Source organism: Ammospiza nelsoni, unplaced genomic scaffold (assembly GCF_027579445.1).
Source record: "Ammospiza nelsoni isolate bAmmNel1 unplaced genomic scaffold, bAmmNel1.pri scaffold_51, whole genome shotgun sequence".
Taxonomy (NCBI): Eukaryota; Metazoa; Chordata; class Aves; order Passeriformes; family Passerellidae; genus Ammospiza; species Ammospiza nelsoni.
Window position 1 is genome coordinate 213,941 of NW_026683190.1, and position 11,260 is coordinate 225,200.

The window sequence follows — 11,260 nt, forward strand, 5'->3', positions numbered from 1 at the left end:
GAACTCAGGGCTTTCTGGTTAAAAGAACACTAACCCTAGGCCTAACTCAAACCTTAAGCCTAGGAAGGAAAATCAGCCTATGATTCGGGATGGTCTCATGGAAATAGCAGTGGAGGCAGCCAAGTTGTGTCACTTTTGCGCTCCCCTTGGGATGCCTTTAACAGCTGCAGTGTGCCTGGAGCACAGGGCTTCCTGGTTTTAAAAGTCCTAGGCCTAAGCCTAACAGTAACCCTAGGAAGGTAAATCAGCCGGGTATTAGGGTTCTTCCTAAGGAAAAAGCTGTGAAAGCAGCCATGTTGTGGCACTTCTGCGCTCCCTTTGGGATGCCTTTGGCAGATGCAGTAAGCCTGGAACTCAGGGCTTCCTGGTTAAAAAAATCCTTGCCCTTGGCTGAGCCCTAACCCTAACCCTAGGCAGATAAATCAGCCTAGGTATAGGGATGGTGCCAAGGAAAAAGCTGTGAAAGCTGCCATGTTGTTGCACTTTTGTACTCCCCTTGGGATGCCTTTCACAGCTGCCGTGTGCCTGGAGCTCAGGTCTTCCTGGTTTAAAAAACCATGTCCCTAGCTGAGACTGGAGGCAGGTGATTCAGCCTAGGCTTAGCAATGGTGCCAATGAAAACGTGTGGAGGCAGCCATTTTCTGGCACTTTTGTGCTCCCCTTGGGATGCATTTCGCAGCTGCCGTGTGCCTGGAGCTCAGAGCTTGCTGGTTTAAAAAGCTCTACACCTAGGCGTAACCCTAACCCTAACCGTAACACTGGTCATTTAAATCAGCCTGGGTTTAGGAATTATCCCAAGGGAAAAGCTGTGGAGACAGCCATGTTGTGGCACTTTTGCGCTCCCCTTGGGATGCCTTTCACAGCTGCAGTGTGCTTGGAGCACAGGGCTTCCTGGTGTAAAAAACCACAACTTTAGCCCAAACTGGAGGCTTCTAAATCAGCCTTCGTTTCGGGACGTCCCCAAGGAAAAAGCTGTGGAGGCAGGCATGTTGAGGCACTTCTGCGCTCTTCTTGGGTAGTCCTTCGCAGCTGCTGTGTTCTTGGAACTCAGGGCTTTCTGGTTAAAAGAACACTAACCCTAGGCCTAACTCAAACCTTAAGCCTAGGAAGGAAAATCAGCCTATGATTCGGGATGGTCTCATGGAAATAGCAGTGGAGGCAGCCAAGTTGTGTCACTTTTGCGCTCCCCTTGGGATGCCTTTAACAGCTGCAGTGTGCCTGGAGCACAGGGCTTCCTGGTTTTAAAAGTCCTAGGCCTAAGCCTAACAGTAACCCTAGGAAGGTAAGTCAGCCGGGTATTAGGGTTCTTCCTAAGGAAAAAGCTGTGAAAGCAGCCATGTTGTGGCACTTCTGCGCTCCCTTTGGGATGCCTTTGGCAGATGCAGTAAGCCTGGAACTCAGGGCTTCCTGGTTAAAAAAATCCTAGCCCTAGGCTGAGCCCTAACCCTAACCCTAGGCAGATAAATCAGCCTAGGTATAGGGATGGTGACAAGGAAAAAGCTGTGAAAGCTGCCATGTTGTTGCACTTTTGTACTCCCCTTGGGATGCCTTTCACAGCTGCCGTGTGCCTGGAGCTCAGGGCTTCCTGGTTTAAAAAACCATGTCCCTAGCTGAGACGGGAGGCAGGTGATTCAGCCTAGGCTTAGCAATGGTGCCAATGAAAACGTGTGGAGGCAGCCATTTTCTGGCACTTTTGTGCTCCCCTTGGGATGCCTTTCGCAGCTGCCGTGTGCCTGGAGCTCAGAGCTTGCTGGTTTAAAAAGCTCTACACCTAGGCGTAACCCTAACCCTAACCGTAACACTGGTCATTTAAATCAGCCTGGGTTTAGGAATTATCCCAAGGGAAAAGCTGTGGAGACAGCCATGTTGTGGCACTTTTGCGCTCCCCTTGGGATGCCTTTCACAGCTGCAGTGTGCTTGGAGCACAGGGCTTCCTGGTTTAAAAAACCACAACTTTAGCCCAAACTGGAGGCTTCTAAATCAGCCTTCGTTTCGGGACGTCCCCAAGGAAAAAGCTGTGGAGGCAGGCATGTTGAGGCACTTCTGCGCTCTTCTTGGGTAGTCCTTCGCAGCTGCTGTGTTCTTGGAACTCAGGGCTTTCTGGTTAAAAGAACACTAACCCTAGGCCTAACTCAAACCTTAAGCCTAGGAAGGAAAATCAGCCTATGATTTGGGATGGTCTCATGGAAATAGCAGTGGAGGCAGCCAAGTTGTGTCACTTTTGCGCTCCCCTTGGGATGCCTTTAACAGCTGCAGTGTGCCTGGAGCACAGGGCTTCCTGGTTTTAAAAGTCCTAGGCCTAAGCCTAACAGTAACCCTAGGAAGGTAAATCAGCCGGGTATTAGGGTTCTTCCTAAGGAAAAAGCTGTGAAAGCAGCCATGTTGTGGCACTTCTGCGCTCCCTTTGGGATGCCTTTGGCAGATGCAGTAAGCCTGGAACTCAGGGCTTCCTGGTTAAAAAAATCCTAGCCCTAGGCTGAGCCCTAACCCTAACCCTAGGCAGATAAATCAGCCTAGGTATAGGGATGGTGCCAAGGAAAAAGCTGTGAAAGCTGCCATGTTGTTGCACTTTTGTACTCCCCTTGGGATGCCTTTCACAGCTGCCGTGTGCCTGGAGCTCAGGGCTTCCTGGTTTAAAAAACCATGTCCCTAGCTGAGACTGGAGGCAGGTGATTCAGCCTAGGCTTAGCAATGGTGCCAATGAAAACGTGTGGAGGCAGCCATTTTCTGGCACTTTTGTGCTCCCCTTGGGATGCATTTCGCAGCTGCCGTGTGCCTGGAGCTCAGAGCTTGCTGGTTTAAAAAGCTCTACACCTAGGCGTAACCCTAACCCTAACCGTAACACTGGTCATTTAAATCAGCCTGGGTTTAGGAATTATCCCAAGGGAAAAGCTGTGGAGACAGCCATGTTGTGGCACTTTTGCGCTCCCCTTGGGATGCCTTTCACAGCTGCAGTGTGCTTGGAGCACAGGGCTTCCTGGTGTAAAAAACCACAACTTTAGCCCAAACTGGAGGCTTCTAAATCAGCCTTCGTTTCGGGACGTCCCCAAGGAAAAAGCTGTGGAGGCAGGCATGTTGAGGCACTTCTGCGCTCTTCTTGGGTAGTCCTTCGCAGCTGCTGTGTTCTTGGAACTCAGGGCTTTCTGGTTAAAAGAACACTAACCCTAGGCCTAACTCAAACCTTAAGCCTAGGAAGGAAAATCAGCCTATGATTCGGGATGGTCTCATGGAAATAGCAGTGGAGGCAGCCAAGTTGTGTCACTTTTGCGCTCCCCTTGGGATGCCTTTAACAGCTGCAGTGTGCCTGGAGCACAGGGCTTCCTGGTTTTAAAAGTCCTAGGCCTAAGCCTAACAGTAACCCTAGGAAGGTAAGTCAGCCGGGTATTAGGGTTCTTCCTAAGGAAAAAGCTGTGAAAGCAGCCATGTTGTGGACCTTCTGCGCTCCCTTTGGGATGCCTTTGGCAGATGCAGTAAGCCTGGAACTCAGGGCTTCCTGCTTAAAAAAATCCTTGCCCTAGGCTGAGCCCTAACCCTAACCCTAGGCAGATAAATCAGCCTAGGTATAGGGATGGTGCCAAGGAAAAAGCTGTGAAAGCTGCCATGTTGTTGCACTTTTGTACTCCCCTTGGGATGCCTTTCACAGCTGCCGTGTGCCTGGAGCTCAGGGCTTCCTGGTTTAAAAAACCATGTCCCTAGCTGAGACTGGAGGCAGGTGATTCAGCCTAGGCTTAGCAATGGTGCCAATGAAAACGTGTGGAGGCAGCCATTTTCTGGCACTTTTGTGCTCCCCTTGGGATGCCTTTCGCAGCTGCCGTGTGCCTGGAGCTCAGAGCTTGCTGGTTTAAAAAGCTCTACACCTAGGCGTAACCCTAACCCTAACCGTAACACTGGTCATTTAAATCAGCCTGGGTTTAGGAATTATCCCAAGGGAAAAGCTGTGGAGACAGCCATGTTGTGGCACTTTTGCGCTCCCCTTGGGATGCCTTTAACAGCTGCAGTGTGCCTGGGGCACAGGGCTTCCTGGTTTTAAAAGTCCTAGGCCTAAGCCTAACAGTAACCCTAGGAAGGTAAATCAGCCGGGTATTAGGGTTCTTCCTAAGGAAAAAGCTGTGAAAGCAGCCATGTTGTGGACCTTCTGCGCTCCCTTTGGGATGCCTTTGGCAGATGCAGTAAGCCTGGAACTCAGGGCTTCCTGGTTAAAAAAATCCTTGCCCTAGGCTGAGCCCTAACCCTAACCCTAGGCAGATAAATCAGCCTAGGTATAGGGATGGTGCCAAGGAAAAAGCTGTGAAAGCTGCCATGTTGTTGCACTTTTGTACTCCCCTTGGGATGCCTTTCACAGCTGCCGTGTGCCTGGAGCTCAGGGCTTCCTGGTTTAAAAAACCATGTCCCTAGCTGAGACGGGAGGCAGGTGATTCAGCCTAGGCTTAGCAATGGTGCCAATGAAAACGTGTGGAGGCAGCCATTTTCTGGCACTTTTGTGCTCCCCTTGGGATGCCTTTCGCAGCTGCCGTGTGCCTGGAGCTCAGAGCTTGCTGGTTTAAAAAGCTCTACACCTAGGCGTAACCCTAACCCTAACCGTAACACTGGTCATTTAAATCAGCCTGGGTTTAGGAATTATCCCAAGGGAAAAGCTGTGGAGACAGCCATGTTGTGGCACTTTTGCGCTCCCCTTGGGATGCCTTTCACAGCTGCAGTGTGCTTGGAGCACAGGGCTTCCTGGTTTAAAAAACCACAACTTTAGCCCAAACTGGAGGCTTCTAAATCAGCCTTCGTTTCGGGACGTCCCCAAGGAAAAAGCTGTGGAGGCAGGCATGTTGAGGCACTTCTGCGCTCTTCTTGGGTAGTCCTTCGCAGCTGCTGTGTTCTTGGAACTCAGGGCTTTCTGGTTAAAAGAACACTAACCCTAGGCCTAACTCAAACCTTAAGCCTAGGAAGGAAAATCAGCCTATGATTTGGGATGGTCTCATGGAAATAGCAGTGGAGGCAGCCAAGTTGTGTCACTTTTGCGCTCCCCTTGGGATGCCTTTAACAGCTGCAGTGTGCCTGGAGCACAGGGCTTCCTGGTTTTAAAAGTCCTAGGCCTAAGCCTAACAGTAACCCTAGGAAGGTAAATCAGCCGGGTATTAGGGTTCTTCCTAAGGAAAAAGCTGTGAAAGCAGCCATGTTGTGGCACTTCTGCGCTCCCTTTGGGATGCCTTTGGCAGATGCAGTAAGCCTGGAACTCAGGGCTTCCTGGTTAAAAAAATCCTAGCCCTAGGCTGAGCCCTAACCCTAACCCTAGGCAGATAAATCAGCCTAGGTATAGGGATGGTGCCAAGGAAAAAGCTGTGAAAGCTGCCATGTTGTTGCACTTTTGTACTCCCCTTGGGATGCCTTTCACAGCTGCCGTGTGCCTGGAGCTCAGGGCTTCCTGGTTTAAAAAACCATGTCCCTAGCTGAGACTGGAGGCAGGTGATTCAGCCTAGGCTTAGCAATGGTGCCAATGAAAACGTGTGGAGGCAGCCATTTTCTGGCACTTTTGTGCTCCCCTTGGGATGCATTTCACAGCTGCCGTGTGCCTGGAGCTCAGAGCTTGCTGGTTTAAAAAGCTCTACACCTAGGCGTAACCCTAACCCTAACCGTAACACTGGTCATTTAAATCAGCCTGGGTTTAGGAATTATCCCAAGGGAAAAGCTGTGGAGACAGCCATGTTGTGGCACTTTTGCGCTCCCCTTGGGATGCCTTTCACAGCTGCAGTGTGCTTGGAGCACAGGGCTTCCTGGTGTAAAAAACCACAACTTTAGCCCAAACTGGAGGCTTCTAAATCAGCCTTCGTTTCGGGACGTCCCCAAGGAAAAAGCTGTGGAGGCAGGCATGTTGAGGCACTTCTGCGCTCTTCTTGGGTAGTCCTTCGCAGCTGCTGTGTTCTTGGAACTCAGGGCTTTCTGGTTAAAAGAACACTAACCCTAGGCCTAACTCAAACCTTAAGCCTAGGAAGGAAAATCAGCCTATGATTCGGGATGGTCTCATGGAAATAGCAGTGGAGGCAGCCAAGTTGTGTCACTTTTGCGCTCCCCTTGGGATGCCTTTAACAGCTGCAGTGTGCCTGGAGCACAGGGCTTCCTGGTTTTAAAAGTCCTAGGCCTAAGCCTAACAGTAACCCTAGGAAGGTAAGTCAGCCGGGTATTAGGGTTCTTCCTAAGGAAAAAGCTGTGAAAGCAGCCATGTTGTGGACCTTCTGCGCTCCCTTTGGGATGCCTTTGGCAGATGCAGTAAGCCTGGAACTCAGGGCTTCCTGCTTAAAAAAATCCTTGCCCTAGGCTGAGCCCTAACCCTAACCCTAGGCAGATAAATCAGCCTAGGTATAGGGATGGTGCCAAGGAAAAAGCTGTGAAAGCTGCCATGTTGTTGCACTTTTGTACTCCCCTTGGGATGCCTTTCACAGCTGCCGTGTGCCTGGAGCTCAGGGCTTCCTGGTTTAAAAAACCATGTCCCTAGCTGAGACTGGAGGCAGGTGATTCAGCCTAGGCTTAGCAATGGTGCCAATGAAAACGTGTGGAGGCAGCCATTTTCTGGCACTTTTGTGCTCCCCTTGGGATGCCTTTCGCAGCTGCCGTGTGCCTGGAGCTCAGAGCTTGCTGGTTTAAAAAGCTCTACACCTAGGCGTAACCCTAACCCTAACCGTAACACTGGTCATTTAAATCAGCCTGGGTTTAGGAATTATCCCAAGGGAAAAGCTGTGGAGACAGCCATGTTGTGGCACTTTTGCGCTCCCCTTGGGATGCCTTTAACAGCTGCAGTGTGCCTGGAGCACAGGGCTTCCTGGTTTTAAAAGTCCTAGGCCTAAGCCTAACAGTAACCCTAGGAAGGTAAATCAGCCGGGTATTAGGGTTCTTCCTAAGGAAAAAGCTGTGAAAGCAGCCATGTTGTGGCACTTCTGCGCTCCCTTTGGGATGCCTTTGGCAGATGCAGTAAGCCTGGAACTCAGGGCTTCCTGGTTAAAAAAATCCTAGCCCTAGGCTGAGCCCTAACCCTAACCCTAGGCAGATAAATCAGCCTAGGTATAGGGATGGTGCCAAGGAAAAAGCTGTGAAAGCTGCCATGTTGTTGCACTTTTGTACTCCCCTTGGGATGCCTTTCACAGCTGCCGTGTGCCTGGAGCTCAGGGCTTCCTGGTTTAAAAAACCATGTCCCTAGCTGAGACTGGAGGCAGGTGATTCAGCCTAGGCTTAGCAATGGTGCCAATGAAAACGTGTGGAGGCAGCCATTTTCTGGCACTTTTGTGCTCCCCTTGGGATGCATTTCGCAGCTGCCGTGTGCCTGGAGCTCAGAGCTTGCTGGTTTAAAAAGCTCTACACCTAGGCGTAACCCTAACCCTAACCGTAACACTGGTCATTTAAATCAGCCTGGGTTTAGGAATTATCCCAAGGGAAAAGCTGTGGAGACAGCCATGTTGTGGCACTTTTGCGCTCCCCTTGGGATGCCTTTCACAGCTGCAGTGTGCTTGGAGCACAGGGCTTCCTGGTGTAAAAAACCACAACTTTAGCCCAAACTGGAGGCTTCTAAATCAGCCTTCGTTTCGGGACGTCCCCAAGGAAAAAGCTGTGGAGGCAGGCATGTTGAGGCACTTCTGCGCTCTTCTTGGGTAGTCCTTCGCAGCTGCTGTGTTCTTGGAACTCAGGGCTTTCTGGTTAAAAGAACACTAACCCTAGGCCTAACTCAAACCTTAAGCCTAGGAAGGAAAATCAGCCTATGATTCGGGATGGTCTCATGGAAATAGCAGTGGAGGCAGCCAAGTTGTGTCACTTTTGCGCTCCCCTTGGGATGCCTTTAACAGCTGCAGTGTGCCTGGAGCACAGGGCTTCCTGGTTTTAAAAGTCCTAGGCCTAAGCCTAACAGTAACCCTAGGAAGGTAAGTCAGCCGGGTATTAGGGTTCTTCCTAAGGAAAAAGCTGTGAAAGCAGCCATGTTGTGGACCTTCTGCGCTCCCTTTGGGATGCCTTTGGCAGATGCAGTAAGCCTGGAACTCAGGGCTTCCTGCTTAAAAAAATCCTTGCCCTAGGCTGAGCCCTAACCCTAACCCTAGGCAGATAAATCAGCCTAGGTATAGGGATGGTGCCAAGGAAAAAGCTGTGAAAGCTGCCATGTTGTTGCACTTTTGTACTCCCCTTGGGATGCCTTTCACAGCTGCCGTGTGCCTGGAGCTCAGGGCTTCCTGGTTTAAAAAACCATGTCCCTAGCTGAGACTGGAGGCAGGTGATTCAGCCTAGGCTTAGCAATGGTGCCAATGAAAACGTGTGGAGGCAGCCATTTTCTGGCACTTTTGTGCTCCCCTTGGGATGCCTTTCGCAGCTGCCGTGTGCCTGGAGCTCAGAGCTTGCTGGTTTAAAAAGCTCTACACCTAGGCGTAACCCTAACCCTAACCGTAACACTGGTCATTTAAATCAGCCTGGGTTTAGGAATTATCCCAAGGGAAAAGCTGTGGAGACAGCCATGTTGTGGCACTTTTGCGCTCCCCTTGGGATGCCTTTAACAGCTGCAGTGTGCCTGGAGCACAGGGCTTCCTGGTTTTAAAAGTCCTAGGCCTAAGCCTAACAGTAACCCTAGGAAGGTAAATCAGCCGGGTATTAGGGTTCTTCCTAAGGAAAAAGCTGTGAAAGCAGCCATGTTGTGGCACTTCTGCGCTCCCTTTGGGATGCCTTTGGCAGATGCAGTAAGCCTGGTACTCAGGGCTTCCTGGTTAAAAAAATCCTTGCCCTTGGCTGAGCCCTAACCCTAACCCTAGGCAGATAAATCAGCCTAGGTATAGGGATGGTGCCAAGGAAAAAGCTGTTAAAGCTGCCATGTTGTTGCACTTTTGTACTCCCCTTGGGATGCCTTTCACAGCTGCCGTGTGCCTGGAGCTCAGGGCTTCCTGGTTTAAAAAACCATGTCCCTAGCTGAGACTGGAGGCAGGTGATTCAGCCTAGGCTTAGCAATGGTGCCAATGAAAACGTGTGGAGGCAGCCATTTTCTGGCACTTTTGTGCTCCCCTTGGGATGCATTTCGCAGCTGCCGTGTGCCTGGAGCTCAGAGCTTGCTGGTTTAGAAAGCTCTACACCTAGGCGTAACCCTAACCCTAACCGTAACACTGGTCATTTAAATCAGCCTGGGTTTAGGAATTATCCCAAGGGAAAAGCTGTGGAGACAGCCATGTTGTGGCACTTTTGCGCTCCCCTTGGGATGCCTTTCACAGCTGCAGTGTGCTTGGAGCACAGGGCTTCCTGGTGTAAAAAACCACAACTTTAGCCCAAACTGGAGGCTTCTAAATCAGCCTTCGTTTCGGGACGTCCCCAAGGAAAAAGCTGTGGAGGCAGGCATGTTGAGGCACTTCTGCGCTCTTCTTGGGTAGTCCTTCGCAGCTGCTGTGTTCTTGGAACTCAGGGCTTTCTGGTTAAAAGAACACTAACCCTAGGCCTAACTCAAACCTTAAGCCTAGGAAGGAAAATCAGCCTATGATTCGGGATGGTCTCATGGAAATAGCAGTGGAGGCAGCCAAGTTGTGTCACTTTTGCGCTCCCCTTGGGATGCCTTTAACAGCTGCAGTGTGCCTGGAGCACAGGGCTTCCTGGTTTTAAAAGTCCTAGGCCTAAGCCTAACAGTAACCCTAGGAAGGTAAATCAGCCGGGTATTAGGGTTCTTCCTAAGGAAAAAGCTGTGAAAGCAGCCATGTTGTGGACCTTCTGCGCTCCCTTTGGGATGCCTTTGGCAGATGCAGTAAGCCTGGAACTCAGGGCTTCCTGGTTAAAAAAATCCTAGCCCTAGGCTGAGCCCTAACCCTAACCCTAGGCAGATAAATCAGCCTAGGTATAGGGATGGTGCCAAGGTAAAAGCTGTGAAAGCTGCCATGTTGTTGCACTTTTGTACTCCCCTTGGGATGCCTTTCACAGCTGCCGTGTGCCTGGAGCTCAGGGCTTCCTGGTTTAAAAAACCATGTCCCTAGCTGAGACGGGAGGCAGGTGATTCAGCCTAGGCTTAGCAATGGTGCCAATGAAAACGTGTGGAGGCAGCCATTTTCTGGCACTTTTGTGCTCCCCTTGGGATGCCTTTCGCAGCTGCCGTGTGCCTGGAGCTCAGAGCTTGCTGGTTTAAAAAGCTCTACACCTAGGCGTAACCCTAACCCTAACCGTAACACTGGTCATTTAAATCAGCCTGGGTTTAGGAATTATCCCAAGGGAAAAGCTGTGGAGACAGCCATGTTGTGGCACTTTTGCGCTCCCCTTGGGATGCCTTTCACAGCTGCAGTGTGCTTGGAGCACAGGGCTTCCTGGTTTAAAAAACCACAACTTTAGCCCAAACTGGAGGCTTCTAAATCAGCCTTCGTTTCGGGACGTCCCCAAGGAAAAAGCTGTGGAGGCAGGCATGTTGAGGCACTTCTGCGCTCTTCTTGGGTAGTCCTTCGCAGCTGCTGTGTTCTTGGAACTCAGGGCTTTCTGGTTAAAAGAACACTAACCCTAGGCCTAACTCAAACCTTAAGCCTAGGAAGGAAAATCAGCCTATGATTTGGGATGGTCTCATGGAAATAGCAGTGGAGGCAGCCAAGTTGTGTCACTTTTGCGCTCCCCTTGGGATGCCTTTAACAGCTGCAGTGTGCCTGGAGCACAGGGCTTCCTGGTTTTAAAAGTCCTAGGCCTAAGCCTAACAGTAACCCTAGGAAGGTAAATCAGCCGGGTATTAGGGTTCTTCCTAAGGAAAAAGCTGTGAAAGCAGCCATGTTGTGGCACTTCTGCGCTCCCTTTGGGATGCCTTTGGCAGATGCAGTAAGCCTGGAACTCAGGGCTTCCTGGTTAAAAAAATCCTAGCCCTAGGCTGAGCCCTAACCCTAACCCTAGGCAGATAAATCAGCCTAGGTATAGGGATGGTGCCAAGGAAAAAGCTGTGAAAGCTGCCATGTTGTTGCACTTTTGTACTCCCCTTGGGATGCCTTTCACAGCTGCCGTGTGCCTGGAGCTCAGGGCTTCCTGGTTTAAAAAACCATGTCCCTAGCTGAGACTGGAGGCAGGTGATTCAGCCTAGGCTTAGCAATGGTGCCAATGAAAACGTGTGGAGGCAGCCATTTTCTGGCACTTTTGTGCTCCCCTTGGGATGCCTTTCGCAGCTGCCGTGTGCCTGGAGCTCAGAGCTTGCTGGTTTAAAAAGCTCTACACCTAGGCGTAACCCTAACCCTAACCGTAACACTGGTCATTTAAATCAGCCTGGGTTTAGGAATTATCCCAAGGGAAAAGCTGTGGAGACAGC